A 24,521-nucleotide genomic window follows, 5' to 3' on the forward strand; every position below is an offset into this window, starting at 1 on the left:
AGATGCCACATTATGGTTTTAGTGGGGGTGGGGGGGGGGGGTGAAAATCAAATGTAAATATGAGGCATCCTGGTAGATTTAGTGGAGTTATTGGCTTTGCAAATGTTTGAATAACTCCTCAAACACTTCCTGCTCTCCACATGGGCTTCAGTGTCTCATCACAGCTTTGGAGCTAAGTGATCGTTTGGCTAAACGAGGAGCCCCCATCTCCACGTGTTTGCAGGAGGTGTAATGACACCATAGTCTCAGCAGGCTTGTGCAAGGCTGCATTGGAGAATGAGAAAGACTGCTGGGCCTGCAGCATGCTGCAGCCTCAACTCATTCTGGTCCTCCTTTGGACCCATTACGCCGCAGAGCACATCTATGCTCAAGCAGCAGCAGTGCCTCCTCCTACAGACCCATTAGTTTACAGCATGTGGACAATAAAAAATACACAACAATGTGGTTTCCAGGTTCTGCAAGATGGTTCACTTCACCCGTGGTTGTTAGGAAGCAAATATTTTGCTTGTAATTGTTAAGATTTTGTGTTGCTATGAATGAGTGGTAATGGAAAATAACAGGGTTTTTGAATGACAGTGGGATAAACACAAGTACTGTGAATTAACTTTTTCATTAAAGACTTATTTAGTTTTGTGTGACCAGGCAGCATAGCAGTTCATTGCTGTCATGCGGAAACAGAATTGCACCACAGACCAAGGGAATGTTGTATAAAGTCCAACATCAATTTTTTTTTATTTTTTTTTATTTTTTTTTACATGGTGCTGTATTCAGATAGCCACAGGGGGTGCACATTAACCCTTCATGCCACCATGAAACTAAAGTGAAAAGAAAAATTAACTATAAAATGTAAAATTAACAAATAAATGTAAAATAATTTAATTAACATTTTTTGTGCCATCCTTGGTTGGCTGGAACTAAAACTGAACTGACAAGAGTTTCCACAGGGGTCTGAGCTTTAAACATGGTTTGAAATGAAAACATAGGCTGTTGAAAATACATAAATAAGATGTGTAACAACCCACGCTTTGATAGAAAAAACAGCAGACAGTGTTCCACACCCTAGCAGAATCGGTTTCTATTTTGATGAAAGTGAACAGTTTTTATCTTATTTTTAACAGAGCTGCAAGCTGCATTGCAGTTTGAAATTTTCTCTGGTCCTTATCCTTTCACTCTTTTAGACTTTTGCATGTTAGGTGAACCAGCTGTGCGTTACATGCCTTAATGCCTGGACCACAGATGGTCATTATTGAATTTCCACAATACTGAAAATGAACTTCCACGCATAACAGTTGATGGGCCACGTGTTAATAAATGTTTTATGGCAGCCGCTACACTTGGAATGGCTTCCAGCATTTTATCTTAAATTGACAAGTCTTGTGTTGACCTTGTCTCTTGAGCTTGTGTACTTTGCGCACACTGATTCAGGTCTTCACCACAAAAAATGTCTCACTTCTGAGTTTGCCATGCTAATAGAAATGCACCAGCACACTTGTATTTGAAAGGGAATGGCACATTACACCCTTATTGGTTTATTTCATGTTATGTCCAAAATGCACCCACAAATAATTAGATGACTAAATATAACCCCTTCACTCACTGCACTCTACTTTGCCCTTCAATTTCATGCCACATAAATAGCAGTATAGAATTGGACAAGGCACAAATGCAACAATCAATTTCAATTCATTTCATTTATATAGTGCCAAATCACAACAAAGCTGCCTCACAGTGCTTCACACAAGCAAGGTCTAATCTTAAAAACCCCTAGAGCAATGGGGAGGTAATGGTCTAGTGGTTAAGGCATTGGGTTTGAGACCAGATGATCCTCGGTTCAAATCCCAGCCTGACTGGAAAAATCACTATGGGCCCTTGTGCAAGGTCTTTAATCCCCTATTGCTCCCGGTGTGTAGTGAGCGCCTTGTATGGCAGCACCCTGACATCGGGGTGAATGTGAGGCATTATTTGTAAAACACTTTGAGCGTCTGATGCAGATGGAAAAGCACTATATAAATGCAGTCCATTTACCATTTACAGCAAGCACACAGGCGACAGTGGTAAGGAAAAACTCCCTATGATGATACTGAGGATGAAATCTCAAGCAGACCAGACTCAAAGGGGTGACCCACTGCTTAAATCATTCTAACAGTTACAAAGATTTTAAATTATTTTCATACTTTATCCATATTTCAAAAACAATAAAACAGCAACAACTACAACCTGTGTATGCATCTTTCTTTTTAAATGCATCTTGGATCCCTAAGCATTTTTAGATTTAAAATTTGCAACTTCATTTAAGGGCCCTGTCCCACTGGCGGTTAGGAGGATTTGCGTATGGAATGCACACAAAAGTGGCCCACATCCGCCAAACCACCACAATATCCGTGTAACATTCCTGTATGAGTCGGCCGACATCCGAACACGTCCGTGAACATCCGCAGAGGCACGCATGTCCGCAGCCAGGATTTTTGAGCGGCTCAAAAATCCTAATGCGGATGAGAGCCGCATCACTTCCTGAACACATACTGAAGACATACGCAGGACATACACAATCAACGCGCCGCATATCCGCTGTCATCCGCTGATATCTGCAACTGCCGGGTGGGCGCGGCTTGGCAGCGGACCGGGACAGCGTGCAAAACAGATATAACGCGTGCCCAGCACGGCCACATCACGGTCGCAAATGGTATGTCGCACATGCAGACAGAGTGGGCATGGATGAAGCGAGTGCCACACGGCCGCTGTGCATCCGATATGCGATCATACGTGAATGCATTACAAAACACATAAATACCAGCCAGCACCAGCCCAGCTGTGGATACTGATCCCGGCAGGCCCGTTTGCGCTTCCTTTGTGTCCGCGATGCAAATGCGGCACATGCGCGCCATCACCGCAGTTCCCGCCACGCATGTGCACTGCGTCCCCATTGTAGCCGTTGTGCTGCCGTGTTCTTCGCTCTGCATCCGATCCTTCTCCTCTATCCATGTGTTTTATACATCCGTGTTTGGCCGTTGTGTTTCCGCAATGGCCGCGATACATTCCACTACATTTACCAGCTGTGCCCCTCATGGGGGCGCCTCCGTGGTCGCCTTTGCTTCTGTTCCCTGTTATATCTGCTTTTCTTCCTCATGTATTCGCTGTGCGCTCATGATGTCTACGTGATCCACCCCGGGACATTTGTCATTTCCGTCCACCTTTGTTGCGGACGCTCAGCTTTTGTCTCCTCATTTCATGCGCAAATTCTCCTAACCGCCAGTGGGACAGGGCCATAAATGACATTGTTCCAAAGTGTCTGTATTTGTGTATGTCTAAAAGATATGGGAGTGATTGGCGTTCATACCCACATCCTTTTACAAAGTTTTTAGAAGCTGAAGAAACAGGAAACAAAACCAGAATAACATAAAAAACACAGTCCATTATTGAGATGACCACGCAAGCAATTGTGCTGCAGGCAGGGGGACATCCAGCACCCTGGGAAGCAGGGCCAGCCTCCATCCCTCACATCATTTGTGGGCCCATCCTCCTGGTAGAGTATATTCCAAAAGCAGACTGCAGTGTGCTGTATCAGCTTCAGCCATGGCATCTTGTAGTGCCCTGTGGTGTGCAGCTGTCAACCTTGTGAGATGTCATTAGTACCTCGGACAGAGAGAAAAAGAGCAGAATAAGTCATCTGGAAAAACTTCAGCTAAAGTACGAGTTCACATCAACAAAACAGCACTTTATTTTATTTTTTTACACTGTGTACCATACATACTCATCATCAGGCTCTTTGTGCTAAACTGGCATCCCAACATAATGCTTAATGTGACATAAGCAAAGAATAGTGTGGTGTGTGTGTGTGTGGGGGGGGGGGGGGGGGGGGGTGTGCTTAACCACACAGCGACCCTGTACTTAAGGTAACATCCAATACTATAGATTGATCCAATGTTCAAAAGGCACTGATTTATGATACAACAGGCCAGTTAAGGCTGACATCCCAAGATCTATCACCAACACCCCACTGACTGAGAATGATATTCAGCATTTCATTGTGTTTTGACATTTTAAAGTCAGCTGGCAAAAATATGGCTCACATATCAACTAGCACCTTAGGTTTGTACTCTTTTTCATGTGTTTGACACCTTTCAGAATTGGATGGTTTATAGATAACCAGGCCAACCAAGAAATTGTTTGTGATACCTCAGTTTAAATGTCTTCTTCCCCTATGAATTCACATCTTTTTTTTCTGCCAGTCATCCTGCGAACAATGAAATGATGTTCGCCCGGGCATCCTACTACAGGGGACACGAGGCTTTTAGGTCAAGACTCCATTTTTAAACAGTCTTCTGAGACAAGTAGTGTTGATTTGTTTGTTTAATTATGCTTGTGCACTTTTTCTTACATTGGTCAAAATAAAACCAATGACATACAAAATGTATATATTTGAAGCAAACAAAAAAAAACAACTTTTCTTTCTTTTAACATATTTGATGCAAATTGGTTGCATTAAAATTAAGCATGCAATTTCAGTAAAAATAACTTTAGTTTTTGTCTTTTGTGAAGAGATTATTTGGGTCTGCTTTATTCTGGAATTTATCCAACACTTGGACAACCTTTGGCAAAAATCGACAAAAACAAATGCAACAAAAATCTACAATCTGCTTGGGATCTCAAATAGTTCAGTCAGTATTGAGAAAAATGAATAACCATCTCCCTGAACCACTGAGCTAGAAAGCACAACACAAAAGCTCTAATCTGTACTTTTCACCAGTGGACAAAACCTCGCACTGCTGCTCTGGCAAAGAACTGGAAACAGTTTGTTGTGGCACTCACCCGAAACTCATGCCCATATTCCAGTCAAATCTGTCAGTCTTTTCTGTCCCCAGCATTTGTGTCATTTTTCAGTGAGTCTGATCCTGTGTTTATCTTTTGTTTCTGGACTTTGATTTTGACTGATGTTCAGAAATATGTAGAATATATAACAATGTATATTTACACTCAAGTGATACTTGCATCAAATTTTTAAATTAGAATAATTTGTAGTTTTTCCTCAAATTATATTTATGTTTTAAGGCTTCAACCACATTGTAATTGGAAACCACAAATGTGCATCATCCAGTTAAAGCTGGAGCCTCTACATTTGATTCAGAAATGGTTTAGTGTGATAGTTATGCCAAGATACTATGAACTGGATGTCCTTGATTTGATCTCTCAGGGAACCATCCCTGTTTTGACAGGTATAGTATTCATTTTAATTAACACTGAATCCATCAATAAATTATATGTATTTCAAACTGAAATGTTACATTGGGGGGGGGGGGGGGGGGGGCATGTAAAATGCAATGCATCCCAGCTGAATAAAACTGATTACTGCAACTTGTTGTCTGCTGTGATGGTCTGCAGCCAAGACCCATGTTATTTTAACTTTAATACAAAATGCAAGCCTCAAAAAAAAAAAAAAATCCTGAGCTGACAGACAGAGCCAGTATCAAATATTCAAAGAATGGTATTTTCAAAGCATGCAGTATTTAGGATCTGCTCAAATCATAAAGACATGTTAATCACATCTCAGTCAGTCTGACATTCAGGAGAAATATCTGAACCTCAGGAAAAGGTGAATCAGTGTTCCGTGGTGAACTGTTTTGGGGAAAGTACATTACAGTCTCTGTGAACAATCATCATGAAGATAGTAGCCACTGTGCCAATGCATTGTGGTCAGAGGCAGTGTTGGTGTACTGGCATAGTGAGGCAGCAGAAAGCAATTATCCAGCAGACCACCAAACTTGAAAAAAAACAAAACAGAAACTTAAGTCTGTGCCATAGTTTTTGCATTTTTTTTTTTTCTTCTTCTTCTTCTTCTTTGGGTACAGTGGAAGGGAGTACCAAAACACAACTGACCACAGGGCAGCCCATGGTGGGGGGAGAGGGAGGAGGGGGAGTGGAAGCAGGTAAGAGGGGTTGGTCTGTCATAGTTGGGTTCTGATGTGACCCCAAATACAGAAAATCAGCAGGATATGTTCAAACTGTGTTTCTTAAGCAAAGCCAATTTTAGTTTAAAGGTCATATAAAGGTGTTCACCATTCAAATCACAAAGTTACCAGAAAAAAACCTAACTGCAGGGTCAAAGGTCACAAAAGAAAATACAATTCTAAAAAGCAGGACAGCTGACTCAGAAACCATAAATACACAGAAAACACTAGGATAAAAAAAAAAAAAACAACTACTAACCAGCAACCAGGACAAACAGAGTTTAAATAGACTGGGAGGTGATTACAATTGACCACAACGAGTTCAGGTGTGAGCACAGACAGGAAGAAAGCAAACCAAACAAGAACAGAGAATACAGTGTCCAAGTAAAACGGGAAGTAGGGTAAATACAAAACTGCAATACTTGATATAAAAAAAACACAAAGGACAGACAGCAGGTAGATGAACCACAACAACACCTGACAAACCAAGCTGGACATGTTACAGGAACAAGATGCTCAAATACTTCCCATAAATGCTGTACACGGGATCAGTTTCCTCACCAGAAAACTTGTCACTTCTTACATGGACTCAGTTTCCCATTTAAATAAAACATGTCAGATTCAAGCACAGATGACACTAAGCTGTTGTCAGATCCATTGTGATATACATAACTATAAATGGTAAAAATATGAAAACGATGGTTAAGTGCTCACATGGTCAAATGAGGGCATAAAACAAGCAATTTTGAGGAAATTTGAAAAATCAAACACATTTCAAAAACATTGTTTATCACACACTTAATAGTAATAATTTCAATTTATTTTCATTTATATAGCGCCAAATCACAACAGAGTTGGCTCAAGGTGCTTCACACAGGTAAGGTCTAACCTTACTAACCCCCAGAGCAAACAGTAGGAAGGAAAATCCCTCTGAGGAAGAAACCTCAAGCAGACCAGATTCAAAGGGGTGACCCTCTGCTTGGGCCATGCTACAAACATAAATTACAGAACAATTCACAGAACAATTCACGGACGAATATACAAGAAATGCTGTTGGTGCACAGGACAGGAGGGTCGCCAGCACGAATACATCTCCCATCTCTGGATGGAGCTGCACCTTAAACAGAGAGAAAAAAACAGAATCAGGCATCAGAAAGACAAGAAATACTGTATAATTTGGCAGCATTAAACAACAAGAAAACAGAAGAAATACTAAGCTGAACACCGGCCACTAGCCCTAAGCTTCACTGAAAGACCCAGAATATAGGTAAAGTTGAGGCCACGGCACACTCCATTTCCTAATAAAATGAATTAAAAGAGTAAAAAGCGTAAAACAAAACTGTGCTAGCCATACGAAAGGGAAAAGAAGTGCATCTTAAGTCTGGACTTGAAAGTCTCCACAGAATCTGATTATTTTATTGATGCAAGGAGATCATTCCACAGAACAGGGGCACAATAAGAGAAAGCTCTGTGACCCGCAGACTTCTTATTCACCCTAGGGACACAAAGTAGCCCTGCACCCTGAGAGTGCAAAGCCCGGGCCGGTACGTAAGGTTTAATTAGGTCAGCTAGGTAGGGAGGTGCCAGTCCGTGAACAAATTTATAGACTAGTAGCAGAACCTTAAAATCTGATCTCACTGGGACAGGAAGCCAGTGAAGAGATGCCAAAATGGGTGTAATGTGGTCGAACTTTCTGCTTCGTGTCAAAAGTCTGGCTGCAGGATTTTGAACCAGTTGGAGAGCCCTAATGCTAGACTGCGGTAAACCAGAAAATAGAACATTGCAGTAGTCCAAACTAGAAGAGATAAATCCATGGATCATGGTCTCAGCATCAGCCATAGACAGGATGGGATGAATCTTCGCTATATTTTGCAGGTGGAAGAAAGCAGTCCTCGTAATATTTCTAATGTGGAGGCCAAAGGACAACGTAGGATCCAAAATTACCCCAAGGTTCCTCACTTTGTCTGTGTGATGTATGACACATGAGCCTAGGCTAAGCGTTAACTGGTCAAATTGATGCCGATGTCTCACTAGACCAAGAACCATCATTTCAGTCTTATCAGAGTTTAAAAGTAAGAAGTTTCTGGACATCCACCTTCTCACTGCTGCAAGGCAATCTTCTAAGGATTTCATGTGAACGAGATTACCAGCAGTTATCAGCATGTATAACGTTGTCACTAACGTATAACGTATAATGTATAACGTTGTCTAACCTTATCACTAAGGTTAGAGGTAGTGTTACTGTACAAAACACAGTGAGAACGACTGGTCAAGTATGACGTCAGCCATGCAAGGGCATTTCCAGTAATCCCAAAATGATTTTCCAGCCTATAAAGTAGAATATAATGATCCACGGTATCAAATGCAACACTGAGACTAACAGCAACAGAACTGTAGCGGTGTCCAAATCCATTGTAAGCAGAAGATCATTCACCACTTTAGTGAGAGCCGTCTCTGTGGAATATTTTCTAAAAGCAGACTGCGGTGGCTCAAAGAGATTATTCTCAGTAAGATAGTCAATGAGCTGCCGTGTTAATAATTTTGATTTAGCATTTATTTAACCAGGTTAGTCCCATTGAGATAGAGATATCTTTAGCAAGGGAGACCTGGACAATTATAAAGTTGACAATTGACCTAACTTGCATGTCTTTAAATGTGGGAGGAAACCAGAGCAACGCAAACACGTGGAGAACATGCAAACTCCACACAGAAAAGTCACAGGTGGGAATCGATCCCATGACCTTGCTGTGAGGCAACAGTGTTAAACACTAAGCCACCATGCTGCTAAATAAATATGGTAACTGCATACGCATGGCCTTTTAGCCATAAATGACAGTTTAAAAAACTCAGAGTACTTTATCTAGCAAACGTTTCAATGAGAAGCACTCAAGGTAGATTTTTTTTTTTTTTTTTTTTTTTTTATCTTTTGGATTTCACCATTTCCAGAGCCTTGGGGAGGAAAAGTACATAATTACATAATAAAAGCTGAGTCATTTAAGAACTTAGTTTTTGAGTTGCTCAACTTAAAAACATGAGAATTCAGTCATGTTTTCAAGTAGAGTAAACCAAAACTAAACAGTGTTGTCTTGAGTTTTTAAGTTTTCCCAACTTGACAACTTGTTTTACTGAAGCAGTCCTCTGCAGCCAATGAACATTGTGAGCTTTATCAAACTAAACATACTTATGATAAAAAAAAACTGCATTAAAATATTGAACAAAAGGCTCTTAGAAATTTTGGAGTTTGATGCAAGTTTAAGGACAGCAGTTCTTCAGTGTATGCATCAAAATATTCTCACCAGACATCCCATCAGAAAAGTTACAAAAGAAAAAATAAATAAGTAGGCTTTGTTTCAGCAAGGACAGTAATAAAAAAACGATCATGAACAAAAGTGAAAAAGTCTGAAGAATGTTTTGAATAGGAATGACAAGCAGAACAAAAATAAGCAGACATCATTGTGGGAATGTCAGCAGAGCAGACAGGAAGGTGTACCACATCAGTGCCTGACATCAGATACAGAAAACCAAAAGAGACGCTGCTGGGAAATGATGGAGTTTGGGTACTTTGTTGCTCAGAGCGTGAGGTGCATTCATTGTCCAACTTGGGAAATTGTGTCCTTCAGAATGAAGGCCATAGTAAGCCCCTTGAAGTCCCAAGAAGAAGAACCATACTGGTGTGTTTTTGCCTGGATACTGCAGCGTGGAGAAAATCTATGACTATGCCATCCATTGCAGGCTACTTCCAAAGCCAAGCCTGTCATCCATTTACAGCTTGGGGGACTGCATATGAAGGGTGTAGTCCAAGGACACAGACACGTACCCTGCAGCACACACCTGGAAACAAATCCTGGCCTATATATTGGTAGTCATATTCCTATCTCGTATGGGATTTTCGTCAAAAGAAAACCTGAAAGTTCAGCTACAATTTGCCAGAAGGTACATCTGAGTTGCAACCCAAGATTTGATGTTTTGGTGAAAGAAAACCCTCCTCTATACCACTTCATCATGAAGCTGCATAACTGAAGATACAGAATGCAAAACATGCACTATGCACAATTTCTCCAATCACAGTCAGAAAAGCCAGTAACTTCTTCTGGGTTGTCTGGGTGTCTTGGTGGCTTTCCTCACTCGATCTTGCACAGTCACTCAGTTTTTGAGAACTATCTACTCCTTGCAGATTTACCATAGCGTGCCACACTGTTTGTATTTCTTCATAACTGATGTAAATAAAGTTCAAGACATATTCAGTGACTTGGAAATGTTCATGTATCCATCCCCTGACTTGTGTGAAGAAAACTGATTATTTACAACTATTATACCAAAGTGTTCCATTACGTATGCAACCCATCATCTTGGCTTTTATATTTTTAATTCATTTCTATCAAGTTGTAGAGATTTGATTTCAGTTTGTTTTTAAGGAAGATAATTTTAGAAATTTTTCATTTTTGTATTTTTTTTTGGGAGGGGGGGTATTTATGTGTTGGGAATGACATAAACAAATTTAAATATGTGAAATACCAAGTGTTCCGATACTTTTGGAGGGTACTGTATCTGCCAGCTCTGCAAAACATTACACTACATATAGTGTAGTTCACATGGTAACAACTAAGTTTCTACAATGATTAAACACACTTAAATATGTAACAGGTGAGGGGTGTGGTGTCACGGTGGCTAGACAACTGGCTTTCTGGTCAGAAGGATGCCAATTATGTACAGCACTGATGCTGATAGAAGATACCGGATTTCTTCACTGACAGGATGCAAAAACATCTCCAGCATTGGCCTAAATGTGTTGAAAGGGAAGGTGAGTACATGGAACGCAATGACACTGACTGATAGAGAACATTCCAAGCTCTAAGTACATGTATGTTACTGTTACTGAAATAATCACACAGGTAGGGGCACATTAACACCACCCAAGCCCCCTGCGGTACAGAGATTCAGGAGGCCCACCAAACCGTCTGCCATAGCCATGTCATAGTGCATATACATATATATGTGAGCACATACCGTACACAGGAATAAAGGCTACGCGACTAACACATATCTTACATATAGTCTGAAAAAACAATATTTTCTTTAAAAAGCCGACTCATGGTAATCTTTGGCTCTGTGCCATTTATTTAATCTCAAAAAGCACAAGACGATGATGCACACAACGCAGAGATGTAGCATAATTTCATCACTTCAATAAGCTATTTCATTCATGAAATTTACCAGCTCTGCCATGAAATAATGAAAATAAGAAATAGGCTATACATTGAAATATAGCCCAAAGAAAAGAACAGAGCAGAGTGATGTGTTCAATGCAGAGAGATGTGCTACGGTCATTATTATCATTATTTAGGGCCCCTTCACACATAGTACGAATAAGTACAACTCAGGGCGAAACAGCTTGTATGAGCGAACCACGAAAACATCACACCAATGGGCAGGTGTGCACAATCCCGGTGCAACGGTTCATGCATGCAATGGTGTCTTTTGAACAGGAACACAGTGCGAGCAGCTGCACCACATCACGCCACTGATGTGGAGAACAATAAAATAAAAAAAAGCTGTATAATTAGTGAATATCACTGGGTTGGTATAAATAATATACAAATTATGAATGTTTATGAGTTCAATGGTACAAATATTTCATTCAAAGAGGCAAAACCGAGTTGAATGGTTTGTTTCAGGGCGTGTGCACAAGCACGTGTGGGCGCGTGCACGTGCGTGCGCGCGTGCAGGAGGACGAGCACGCATGCATGTGTGCATGGGTGTGTGCATGCGTGTGTGCATGTGTGTGTGTGTGTGTGTGTGTGTGTGTGTGTGTGTGTGTGTGTGTGTGTGTGTGTGTGTGTGTGTGTGCAGAGTGCAATGGTACCAAACGTACAGAGCCAAATTTGCACTCTAAGTGGAACCAAACTGAACTCTAAATGCAATGCAACACAAATGGGATGAATTAATCCATGTCATGTGACATACAAAGCACCAATCAAATGACAAGGATCCACTCAGTCGTTATATAACACATAAAAGGGGATGCAATACAGAACCCTGCAGTTAAATAACCCTGGTTTTAAAAAAAAATGTCAATCCCGGGATTCAAACCCATAAGCTCTGATTACCAGACAGAAACATTACCACTGTGCTACCATCACTGGCCTGTAATGGATGCAGAAAAATGCCTGAAATCAATAAGGACATGGATGAGGTGCGCTGTGTGCGGCTACTGCAGCCCGGCAAAAGAAGAAAGATGTTTTACATATTTCCACATGAGGACAGCAGGCAGAGATACAAGCCTCACTAAGTTCATGTCCTTCCAAACATGGAGCGTGTTCTCAAGCTGGGACGTCCAGGAGCAGACATCTTTACAGTCGCGGCTGTGAGCAGACATGCACCCCCCTGTCCGTTCAGCACCCAACCAACGTGTCACTCTATGTGTTATGTGGTCATTCATTTTCGTTATTTGTTATGTAATTGCCTATGTAGGTATTGTAATTATTTATATAACTGTCCTGGCAGTGGTTTCTGTGTTTGTAATGTGTGCACTGAGCAGTAATCCAACTGTCAGTGTGCTGTCATCAGCTGACAGTCCCCTCCCCGTGCTGTGTGTGATCAGACCTCACAGACCCTGGCAGTGAGGAAACACAAGCAAAATGGTGATGACATTATTACCAAAAATCGATTTTTGAACACTTTTAATCTATTTTGAATCATTAAAGATATGAAACATGAGTGTAACAAATCAATTTTTTCAACACCCCTAATTATTATTATAATTTGTAAGAGCCCCCCCCCCCGCCTAGATGGTGGAGGCCCCAGGGCTGTAGGCCAAGCTAGCCATGCATTAAAGCGCTACAGTGCACAGGAGGCAAAACCTCTCAGCCGGTTGTTGTTGCATAGCACAACTTTCCTGTTCTGCATTGGTATGGTAATATTAACAAACTGTAAACTGAAAATAAATGTCAAACAAGCATATATATATATATATATATATATATATATATATATATATATATATATATATATATATATATATATATAGTTAGGTCAGCTTGCAAACAATTAGTGGTCATTAAGACTTGAGACTTAACTTGGGACTTACTGATTCTTGACTTGAGAGTGATTTGATAGTGACTTGCTCCCACCTCTGATATATATAAAAGAGTATGAAGATAGTGATGCAGCAGTAATATGTGAATTATTCAACTGATCTATAATGTTAAAACTGATCCACTGACTGATTCATAGTAAATTGGGGTTTGTGTATCAATGCAGTCATATCGATTGCTTTAGAATTGATGTTCGATACATATCGGTTCATTGTTACCCTTCTGATCTTCTTTTCCACATCCATAAAACAAAGAAAAGTTAAAATAAATCTGAAAACAGTAGTAATGATGATGAAACAATTATTTGATTTCACATTACATTAATACACTCTGTGCCCAACAAATGCATTCTATATACACTCAACAAAAATATAAACGCAACACTTTTGTTTTTGCTCCCATTTTGTATGAGATGAACTCAAAGATCTAAAACTTTTTCCACATACACAATATCACCATTTCCCTCAAATATTGTTCACAAACCAGTCTAAATCTGTGATAGTGAGCACTTCTCCTTTGCTGAGATAATCCATCCCACCTCACAGGTGTGCCATATCAAGATGCTGATTAGACACCATGATTAGTGCACAGGTGTGCCTTAGACTGCCCACAATAAAAGGCCACTCTGAAAGGTGCAGTTTTATCACACAGCACAATGCGTGTATTGAATGTTCATTTCTCTACCATAAGCCGTCTCCAAAGGCATTTCACAGAGTTTGGCAGTACATCCAACCAGCCTCACAACTGCAGACCACGTGTAACCACACCAGCCCAGGACCTCCACATCCAGCATGTTCACCTCCAAGATCGTCTGAGACCAGCCGCTCGGACAGCTGCTGAAACAATCCGTTTGCATAACCAAAGAATTTCTGCACAAACTGTCAGAAACTGTCTCAGGGAAGCTCATCTGCATGCTCGTCGTCCTCATCGGGGTCTCGACCTGACTCCAGTTCGTCGCCGGAACTTCGCACAGCCATTGAAGAGGAGTGGACCAACATTCCACAGGGCACAATTGACAACCTGATCAACTCTATGCGAAGGAGATGTGTTGCACTGCATGAGACAAATGGTGGTCACACCAGGTACTGACTTTTATCCCCCCCCCAATAAAACAAAACTGCACCTTTCAGAGTGGCCTTTTATTGTGGGCAGTCTAAGGCACACCTGTGCACTAATCATGGTGTCTAATCAGCATCTTGATATGGCCCACCTGTGAGGTGGGATGGATTATCTCAGCAAAGGAGAAGTGCTCACTATCACAGATTTCGACTGGTTTGTGAACAATATTTGAGGGAAATGGTGATATTGTGTATGTGGAAAAAGTTTTAGATCTTTGAGTTCATCTCATACAAAATGGGAGCAAAACCAAAAGTGTTGCGTTTATATTTTTGTTGAGTATAAAAAAATACCTCACAAAACCTGCCCATGGTGTTTCTGCTCAGACCAAATTTAATTTCAAGGCAATGTGTCCATTCAGAAAATAAAACAAGCCTTTCAGTATGTTGAGATTCATTCCTCCTTTGCTCTCTTTGGCTTATGCGAAGTAACATGAAGGCAGGCAAGCTGACGGTTTTCCTGCAGAGCGCTAACATCTCTATTGGTCGTCCCCGGGGACCGGCACTTGTCAGTGTGCAGATCTGCATTTACAGTGGATCCCTGCTCTGACTCTGAGGGAAATCACTTTGTTTGTTTGATGTCAATCCAGTCAAATCCTACGGCACTGCTGTGCTCCTGCCTCTGTGACACGTCCCTGCTCTCCCCTGAGACGACAGGGTGCATTACGACATTGCATTGAATGGTGCAGGGTGCACTGAATTGATACCAAGTCAAATGTGGCATTTACCACATGGCCACAAAGGTGCACCCAATGTTCCCTCATAGTGCAAGACATATGTCTCATCTGAGTCTCCTGAATCACTCATTTGACACAGAGTCAAGCGATTATCAAAGATTATCAAAAAAATCTTGTAGCTAATACATCCAGTCATTGTCTCTTCAACATCCAGGTCTCACAATGACAGAACATTACTGGAAGCACACAAAGAAAATGCTTACATTTGATTGCCCAGCAAACAGTTCACAAAAGTCATATTTCCAACTTCTGAATAACAATTAAATCTCTGATTTAAATCAATCTTCTTTCTTCTTCTTCTTTTGGCTGATCCCGTTAGTGGGCTCCACAGAAGATCAATCGTCTCCATCTCACCCTGTCCTCTGTATCTTCCTCTGTCACACCATCCATCTGCATGTCCTCCCTCAGCACATCCATAAACCTCCTCTTTGGTCTCCCTCTTCTCCTCCTGCCTGGTGGCTCCATCCACAGCATCCTTCTCCCTATATACCCTGGGTCTCTCCTCTGCACATGTCCAAACCATCTCAATCTCACCTCTCTGCTTTGTCTCCAAACCATCCCACCTGAGCTGTCCCTCTGATATGTTCATTCTTAATCCTGTCCATCCTCATCCCTCCCAAAGTGAATCACATTATCTTCAGCTCTGCCTCCTGTCTGTTTGTCAGTGCCACTGTCTCTAAGATGCACAATATAGCTGGTCTCATTACTGTCTTGTAGACTTTCCCCTTCAATCTTGCTGATATTCTTCGGTCACAAATACTCCTGTCACCCTTCTCCACTCACTCCACCCTGCATGCACTCTCTTCTTCACCTCTCTACCACATTCTCCATTACAGCTGATCCCAAGTATTTAAACTCACCTACTTGCACCAACTCTCCTCCTTGTAACCATACTATTCCACCAGGCTCTCTCTCATTCACACACATGAACTCAGTCTTGCTCCTACTGACTTTAATTCCCCTTCTCTCCACCTCTCCAGCCTAGACTCAACCTGCTCTTTACACTCACTACAGATCACAATATCATCTGCAAACATCATAGTCCATGGAGACTCCTGTCTGATGTCATCTGTCAACCTGTCCATCACCATTGCGAACAAGAAAGGACTTACCAGAGTAACAACACCTAGACCAGAAATTTCACATTCACTCAAATAAGTAGAGGACCTCCCCCAGCCCCTTAATTTTCTGTTTGAATTCCAAACGTTAATGGTGGAAATAATGGCAAATCATTATTACGGCCAAGGACTGAAAGAAGACCAGTTTTAAACTTGGATCTGCATCTTTCTGCAGTACACAGATGTCTTTGTGTCATAAAGTAGAAACTTAAAGTTTACCTTGAATTAACTGTTCAAGGCCACCCAAGGCCAAAGGTCACAAAGGTGACAAAGACAAAGCTAATACATAACTTTATATATGTGTCTCATAACATAGTTGTGTCTTTCACTAATTCCTCAAAATAGTTGATCGAAATGAGTTTAATTTGTAATGTAATGTAATAGGGCATGTGACCAAGAGAAGGGCCACATAGGACTTCATATTGGTGTTAAATCTAATATTTGCCTGTGACCTTGACTTAACTAGAGTCCCTTTATTCAAAGAGTAGTGACAGCTAAGAACATGGCGCCATTTTGGGGACAATTGTGCTGAACTGCTGAATGAACCTTTAATGTTTTAAACATTTTTTTTTTTTTTTTAATCAGTTAACCACATACAGCAACACATCCAGGTACAGGTGCTATCAAAATAAATATAAAAATAGTTAAGCTATCATATTTCCAATTTATGTTGATTTATTTAATTAATTTAAAACCTGATTTATGCTTTTGCAACTTTGTAACTCCGTGTCATGCAATGATGTGCCTGACAGTTTTAAAATTCTCCATCACTGGATTATGTTTTATTCTGGATTAATTTAACCCTCAACAACCTTTTCTTTCTACAATCATCACCTCCAGTTCAAAGGTAAGATGTACAATTTCCTCTTTTTTCTGACTTGCCATATGTATATTGATCCGAAATGCAAAAACTATTAAAATATGAGCGGAAAGAGCAAAAGCAGAAAAGTGTGAAATCACAGCCTTTTGTGGTGTCTGATTTAACAGCTGCATGTCCAGACTGTGGGTCCGTGTCTGAGCACGGTGTGAAAAAATAAATAGTCGACCTTATAATCAAATAAATGACTTCATTCATGACTTCAATGACTTCACTGCCCTTGAATCTGTGAGTGTCAGAGCTGAACTTTAATTTGTACCTCTGTTACTGTGCATGTCCAGACTGCTCTGGGCTTTTAATGGAAATAATTACGATCGGACGGGACATTTTTTCCGATGTGAGCGAAAATCCGTTATGCAAAATCCATTATATACAGTGTTTATTACATGGAAAACCATACAAAAACATTGGGACTTTTTTTGTAAAGGTGACTGCGAATATCTGTTTCATACGATGATGAGTTAGGTGAGTTTTATTGTACATGGGACTGAACAATAAATTTACCTCTAAAAGCTTTGATGATGATGATGTCGGCTTCCATCCCACACGGCTGACTTTATTTTCCCAAATTTTTATTCTGTTTGGATCTGAAGGGAATCTGTACATCTTAAAGGCCTTGTTGTGTCTATTTGTGCATCCAAATCCACAGCAACCCGACATTTTAAGCGAATAAATATACTCAACAAAAATATAAACGCAACACTTTTGGTTTTGCTCCCATTTTGTATGAGATGAACTCAAAAATCTAAAACTTTTTCCACGTACACAATATCACCATTTCCCTCAAATATTGTTCACAAACCAGTCGAAATCTGTGATAGTGAGCACTTCTCCTTTGCTGAGATAATCCATCCCACCTCACAAGTGTGCCATATCAAGATGCTGATTAGACACCATGATTAGTGCACAGGTGTGCCTTAGACTGCCCACAATAAAAGGCCACTCTGAAAGGTACAGTTTTGTTTTACTCGGGGGGAATACCAGTCAGTATCTGGTGTGACCACCATATGCCTCATGCAGTGCAACACATCTCCTTCGCATCATCTGTGAAGAGAACACCTCTCCAACGTGCCAAACGCCAGCGAATGTGAGCATTTGCCCACTCAAGTCGGTTACGACGACGAACTGGAGTCAGGTCGAGACCCCGATGAGGACGACGAGCATGCAGATGAGCTTCCCTGAGACGGTTTCTGACAGTTTGTGCAGAAATTCTTTGGTTATGCAAACCGATTGTTTCAGCAGCTGTCCGAGTGGCTGGTCTCAGACGATCTTGGAGGTGAACATGCTGGATGTGGAGGTCCTGGGCTGGTGTGGTTACACGTGGTCTGCGGTTGTGAAGCTGGTTGGATGTACTGCCAAATTCTCTGAAACGCCTTTGGAGATGGCTTATGGTAGAGAAATGAACATTCAATACACGAGCAACAGCTCTGGTTGACATTCCTGCTGTCAGCATGCCAATTGCACGCTCCCTCAAATCTTGCGACATCTGTGGCATTGTGCTGTGTGATAAAACTGCTTCTTTCAGAGTGGCCTTTTATTGTGGACAGTCTAAGGCACACCTGTGCACTAATCATGGTGTCTAATCAGCATCTTGATATGGCACACCTGTGAGGTGGGATGGATTATCTCAGCAAAGGAGAAGTGCTCCCTATCACAGATTTTGACTGGTTTGTGAACAATATTTGAGGGAAATGGTGATATTGTGTATGTGGAAAAAGTTTTAGATCTTTGAGTTCATCTCATACAAAATGGGAGCAAAACCAAAAGTGTTGCGTTTATATTTTTGTTGAGTATACATAAAATAGCTGGATTTACATGCAGATATGCAGATTAACAGCAAACACTATTTTGGCCCCAAGATGGCACCACGGGTCACACAACTGTTTTTTCGGCTCATCAGTTCACTAGTCTATGAATAAACGGACTCCAGACTTAACTACCCCCACCGAAAAAATAAATCAATAAATAAATAACCCTCAGTCACTCCAAGGAGTTTTGTACAAGTGAGATATTTTGATCACACACAGATGGACAGATGAACAGACACACAGGAATGAACACAGTACCACTGCCTGTACTGTCACTTTGGAGAGGTATAAAAACATTAAAAGCCCCTTACATATATGCAAAGACGTTATTGTAAAAAAAAGAAAAAGAAAAAATCCTGTACTGTTAAAAATACATATTTTTAATTTTTATCAAATGGCTTTTTTGAGTTTATCTAGGCTGTACTTCCTTAAATTTTCATCATTATTTCTGCTTAATTAATAATTTGAATGGTAAAATTCAAATAATTGGATTATTGGTGGACTGGTTCATGATAGTTGTGTCGGTTACCGAAAACATAATGCTTGGGAAAAGACTGATGTGTGCAAAAATTCTGAATTTAAATAAATATGAGAATATAAGAACAACTAGCTGCGTCGTGTAAAAAAAAAAAAAAAAAAAAAAATCCAATTGTTTGTTTTGGATGGCATGGTATTTAAATCATTTGGATTGTTGCCTTACAGTGAGAAGGTCCCAGGTTTGAATCCAACCTTGTCCTTTCTGTGTGGATAGACTCCAGTGCACCAAATTATTCATTTCAGAAAATGAATAATTTGCTTGTTTTGGTTGTAATCAGCATCAGTAGTATTAGTACTATTTGTAAATGCTGTTATCTGGACAGGGCGGACACTGCAGTACTTAACACACGGCGGACGTCTGTCTGTACGTGCTGAAAGAGTTTAGCATATGATGATTACTTTGTGACTGACAGTTGTAGTTGTCACCATGTACTTATCGTAAAAGTCGACAAATGTACTGTCGCTGGGAACCATTCATGTTGACAGTATGAGGTGCCGCAAACAATGTGAGCCACCAACTGCAGAAATAATAGGCATTGTGGAGCAGTGCATGAAACAGGTGCAAAGACACCCACTTTTTCCTCCCCCATCCCCAACGAGCCCCTTTATCACACACAGCTGTTTCTCATCAAAGGCACCCACAAACCTCTCCACTCCGAGTATGTAAACCCAGATAAGCACCCATTCAAGCTGAGAAGCTCTGCATGCTGCACCTTGCTATTGAGCTTTTCTTTCCTTTACAATAAAAAAAAACTTCAACTAGGGTTGTTTCCCCCTCCCCAATGAGGTCACACATGCTGTCGCGCCATGAGCAGAACATGGAGGTAGGGCGCCTGTGATAGGCAGTTGTAAATTGACAAGAAAAAGGGATAATACCAGAGTGGTATTTGGATTCAGCAGGAAAAAAGCGAGTGATTGAATAACAGTAATTAAAGCAGTTATTCGTTCTGCGAGCACCTGCATGAGGGATGATATTGCTCCTTAATTCAGCTCAGTTTAACTTCTCTCAGCCGGTGGTTCCAGCATCGCCTCATTAATCGCTGATTGGCATCGAGCTGTTCACGGGAACAAACTGTTTACTCTGTCTTGCCTGCTTTCTCTGGGCTGCATGCAGCGGCGGCCTCTCAAACGCAGCATTAAGGTGTATTGTACTGAATGAGGCCAGCGATACACTTTTTACACGCTCCCTTGTGGAATATGAAATACAGACTCTGTTGCTGTACCACAGTAGTAGGAGATCTTTTACTTCAGCAAAAAGTAGTTATACCACATTGTAGAAACACTCTGTTACAGTTAAATGTCCTGTATGGAAAATGCTGCTTCAGTAAAAGTACAAAATGTTAGTGTCAAAATATATGAAAGAGAACGGCTCATTTCAGAAATACAGTCATCTCCGTAGGTTTTTGGACAGTAACACAAGTTTGGTCATTTTGCCATAGAAAATGATGTTACTTGGACACATTGTGCAGCCGATGTACATTTTTAAGTAAGTCATTTTCCTTTTTCTTCAGTGTAGTTGTGTTGCCAGGTATCCTGAGGTTGCTGGCTCACCTTATGTTCAAAGGACATCATGGTCTAGTGGTTAAAGCAATGGGCTCGAGGTCAAGAAATCCTTTCTTCAATTCCCCATCAGACTGTGACATCATAAAGGAGCCTTGGGCAAGTTCCTCCTGGTGTGTAGTTGAGTAATTTGCATAGCAGCTCACTGATATCAGTGTGTGTGAATGTGAGGCATCAATGTAAAGTGCTTTGGATAAATGAAGAATTGTTAATATTAACCACAATGAGGTTGAAATACTGTAAATCAAGATGGTCTTTGAGTGTGGACTTTTAGCTATAATTCAAAGGATTTAAGAAAATAACTGCATAAACTACAACCCCTGGCAAAAATTATGGAATCACCGGCCTTGGAGGATGTTCATTCAGTTGTTTAATTTTGTAGAAAAAAAGCAGATCACAGACATGACACAAAACTAAAGTCATTTCAAATGGCAACTTTCTGGCTTTAAGAAACACTATAAGAAATCAAGAAAAAAAGATTGTTGCAGTCAGTAATGGTTACTTTTTAGACCAAGCAGAGGAAAAAAATATGGAATCACTCAATTCTGAGGAAAAAATTATGGAATCACCCTGTAAATTTTCATCCCCCAAATTAACACCTGCATCAAATCAGATCTGCTCATTGACATTGACCCTATGTGTCTTTTTGCAAGGAATGTTTTTGCAGTTTTTGCTCTATGGCAAGATGCATTATCATCTTGAAAAATGATTTCATCATCCCCAAACATCCTTTCAATTGTCCAAAATATCAACATAAACTTGTGCATTTATTGATGATGTAATGACAGCCATCTCCCCAGTGCCTTTACCTGACATGCAGCCCCATATCATCAATGACTGTGGAAATTTACATGTTCTCTTCAGGCAGTCATCTTTATAAATCTCATTGGAACGGCACCAAACAAAAGTTCCAGCATCATCACCTTGCCCAATGCAGATTTGAGATTCATCACTGAATATGACTTTCATCCAGTCATCCACAGTCCACGATTGCTTTTCCTTAGCCCATTGTAACCTTGTTTTTTTCTGTTTAGGTGTTAATGATGGCTTTCGTTTAGCTTTTCTGTATGTAAATCCCATTTCCTTTAGGCGGTTTCTTACAGTTCGGTCACAGACGTTGACTCCAGTTTCCTCCCATTCGTTCCTCATTTGTTTTGTTGTACATTTTTCGATTTTTGAGACATATTGCTTTAAGTTTTCTGTCTTGACGCTTTGATGTCTTCCTTGGTCTACCAGTATGTTTGCCTTTAACAACCTTCCCATGTTGTTTGTATTTGGTCCAGAGTTTAGACACAGCTGACTGTGAACAACCAACATCTTTTGCAACATTGCGTGATGATTTACTCTCTTTTAAGAGTTTGATAATCCTCTCCTTTGTTTCAATTGACATCTCTCGTGTTGGAGCCATGATTCATGTCAGTCCACTTGGTGCAACAGCTCTCCAAAGTTTGTTCACTCCTTTTTAGATGCAGACTAACGAGCAGATCTGATATGATGCAGGTGTTAGTTTTGGGAATGAAAATTTATAGGGTGATTCCATAATTTCTTCCTCAGAATTGAGTGATTCCATATTTTTTTCCTCTGCTTGGTCTAAAAAAGTAACCGTTACTGACTGCCACAATCTTTTTTTCTTGATTTCTTATAGTGTTTCTTAAAGCCAGAAAGTTGCCATTTGAAATGACTTTAGTTTTGTGTCATGTCTGTGATCTGCTTTTTTTCTACAAAATTAAACAACTGAATGAACATCCCCCGAGGCCGGTGATTCCATAATTTTTGCCAGGGGTTGTATATAGGAATTGCAGCTATTTATGCAATCTCAGAGCTCATAAATAATTGGGCTAATTAAATATGAGGGCTGGTTATGAATACAAATCATCCTCTTTACAGCCATGTGTCTTTGAGCAAGACAAGAGATGGATACATGAACATTTCCTGCAGAAGAGAGAGTTCTAATACAAGAAGACAGATCAAATCTAGACTCTAGCCTCCCATGTGTCTTCTGGGCATCTGTAGCTGACATTTCCCATGGTGTTTTAAAGAAAATCCTTCTCTATTCAACTCCACCGCAAAGCAACATTGTGGCAGTACCTCAGTGATGAGGAAGATCGTCTCTTGTTTGATTCCCGGATCAGAGCTCTACATCCAGTATTGATCTAGAGACACCTGTGCATGGGTCTGTTTAATGTGGTGATGTCATTGCATGACGACAAACACACGGTCCTTGACAGATCCATAGCCTGGGTTGATGGTTGGGAAATCACAGACGATAGGGGTCTGAGGTCCTGCAGCCTACATCCACTTTCACAGCTGTTGGGTTACAAGCCATCACCTCCTCCTCCTGATCTGCCATTGAGGACTTCTTGTTTCACCAGAGCCCTGTCAGCTGTCTCATGTTCAGGGGTCCTGATGGGCCTTCATGGCTACCATAGCGCCCACAGGGCATACAAGGTCCCCACCATATTTCACCCCAACACCCCATCCCCTATTTGATTTGTTATCCGGGTGTCACAATGTGGACGAGGGGTTGGATTTTAACACCCACGAAGCTACATTACTGTTGATGTAACAGAAAAAAGTTGCAGTTTGGTTTGGCTCTCCATTCACAGCCCAGACACCTGTAACTCCTTCAGAGTAGTCATGGATGTCTTGGTGACTTAAAAAATTGTTTCAAAATGCCTATTAATTCCGATGAGAATTAAAACTCCTGAAAACAGAAACTCTGCACTACAAGCATGTCTTTATTGATTCATTTAAACTCAGCTGTGATGGCATAGGGAGGCATTTTCCAAATACTTATGGACCTGATCATATGTGTGTCATGAACCTTCTTATATATACATTGCATCTAAACTTTGGGCCATTTAAATGCCACAAATATATTACATTGACCTTTAGATGATGTTTTTGGTGATTAGTGTAATGAGTGATTGTGCCACTAATAGGTAAAGTGGGTTATCACATAAAAACAAAACTTTTGAGATAACAATATTGTAATATTCCCAATATTACAAGCTTTAAAACTGTATATAATTATCATGATTTATTTTTTCTTTGACATCTAAAATTTGTCACTATTTGTAAAATTATGTTTAATTTTCTTTGTTTTTTTCTAAACTTTAAAGGCCGCTATCTCAGACAACTTTTACCTCGAAGCAGCTCATTTGGAATCTCCACAGAACATCATCTCCATCATCACAATTTTGCAGTCCTAACATGCTACAAAAGAATTGCAGTTTGGCTGTGCCCATGTTTCAGTACAAACAAGAAGCCTGCTTAAATGGTGTGCATGTGACAGATGTGACTCTTTATCATCTGATGATCTAAAAGCAACAGGTTATGTAGAACATGTGGTGGTGACTTCTTGTTGAGGATTAGAAGCTAGAAACTAAAAGCAGGTAATGTAGGGCAACATTAGAAATAGCAACAGTTGACAGTTGAGGTAGGTGCAACTCCAACTGTTATATAACTTTGTACACATGTCATAAATACAATATGTGTCCATGTTGATTGAAATGAAATCTATGTTTTTAGATGATTTGCCACAAACTCAGTAGAATCAGACAGAACGTATGTCATGGCTACATGTGAGCAAAGTCTCATACCAGAGCCAGAGCACAATGGGATGGCTGTAAGGAAAACCTCCTATTGCCATTTTGTGCTTGTCCCACACCCAGACTTTTGATCTTTAATGATAAAAATGAATGGTAAAGAAACGTTTTATCTAATGTTT

General features: G+C 40.5%; 1 long non-coding RNA gene across 1 annotated transcript; it reads right to left on the minus strand.

Annotated features, from left to right (window-relative positions):
• Positions 1-301: 301 nt before the first annotated feature.
• On the minus strand, positions 302-23,237 carry LOC117514013. Its single transcript, XR_004561772.1, has 3 exons — positions 23,121-23,237; positions 13,523-13,526; positions 302-312 (listed from the first exon to the last, which is right to left on the minus strand). It is a non-coding gene; the product is annotated as an uncharacterized LOC117514013 (long non-coding RNA).
• Between the last annotated feature and the right edge of the window lie 1,284 nt (positions 23,238-24,521).

Source organism: Thalassophryne amazonica, chromosome 7 (assembly GCF_902500255.1).
Source record: "Thalassophryne amazonica chromosome 7, fThaAma1.1, whole genome shotgun sequence".
NCBI lineage: Eukaryota > Metazoa > Chordata > Actinopteri > Batrachoidiformes > Batrachoididae > Thalassophryne > Thalassophryne amazonica.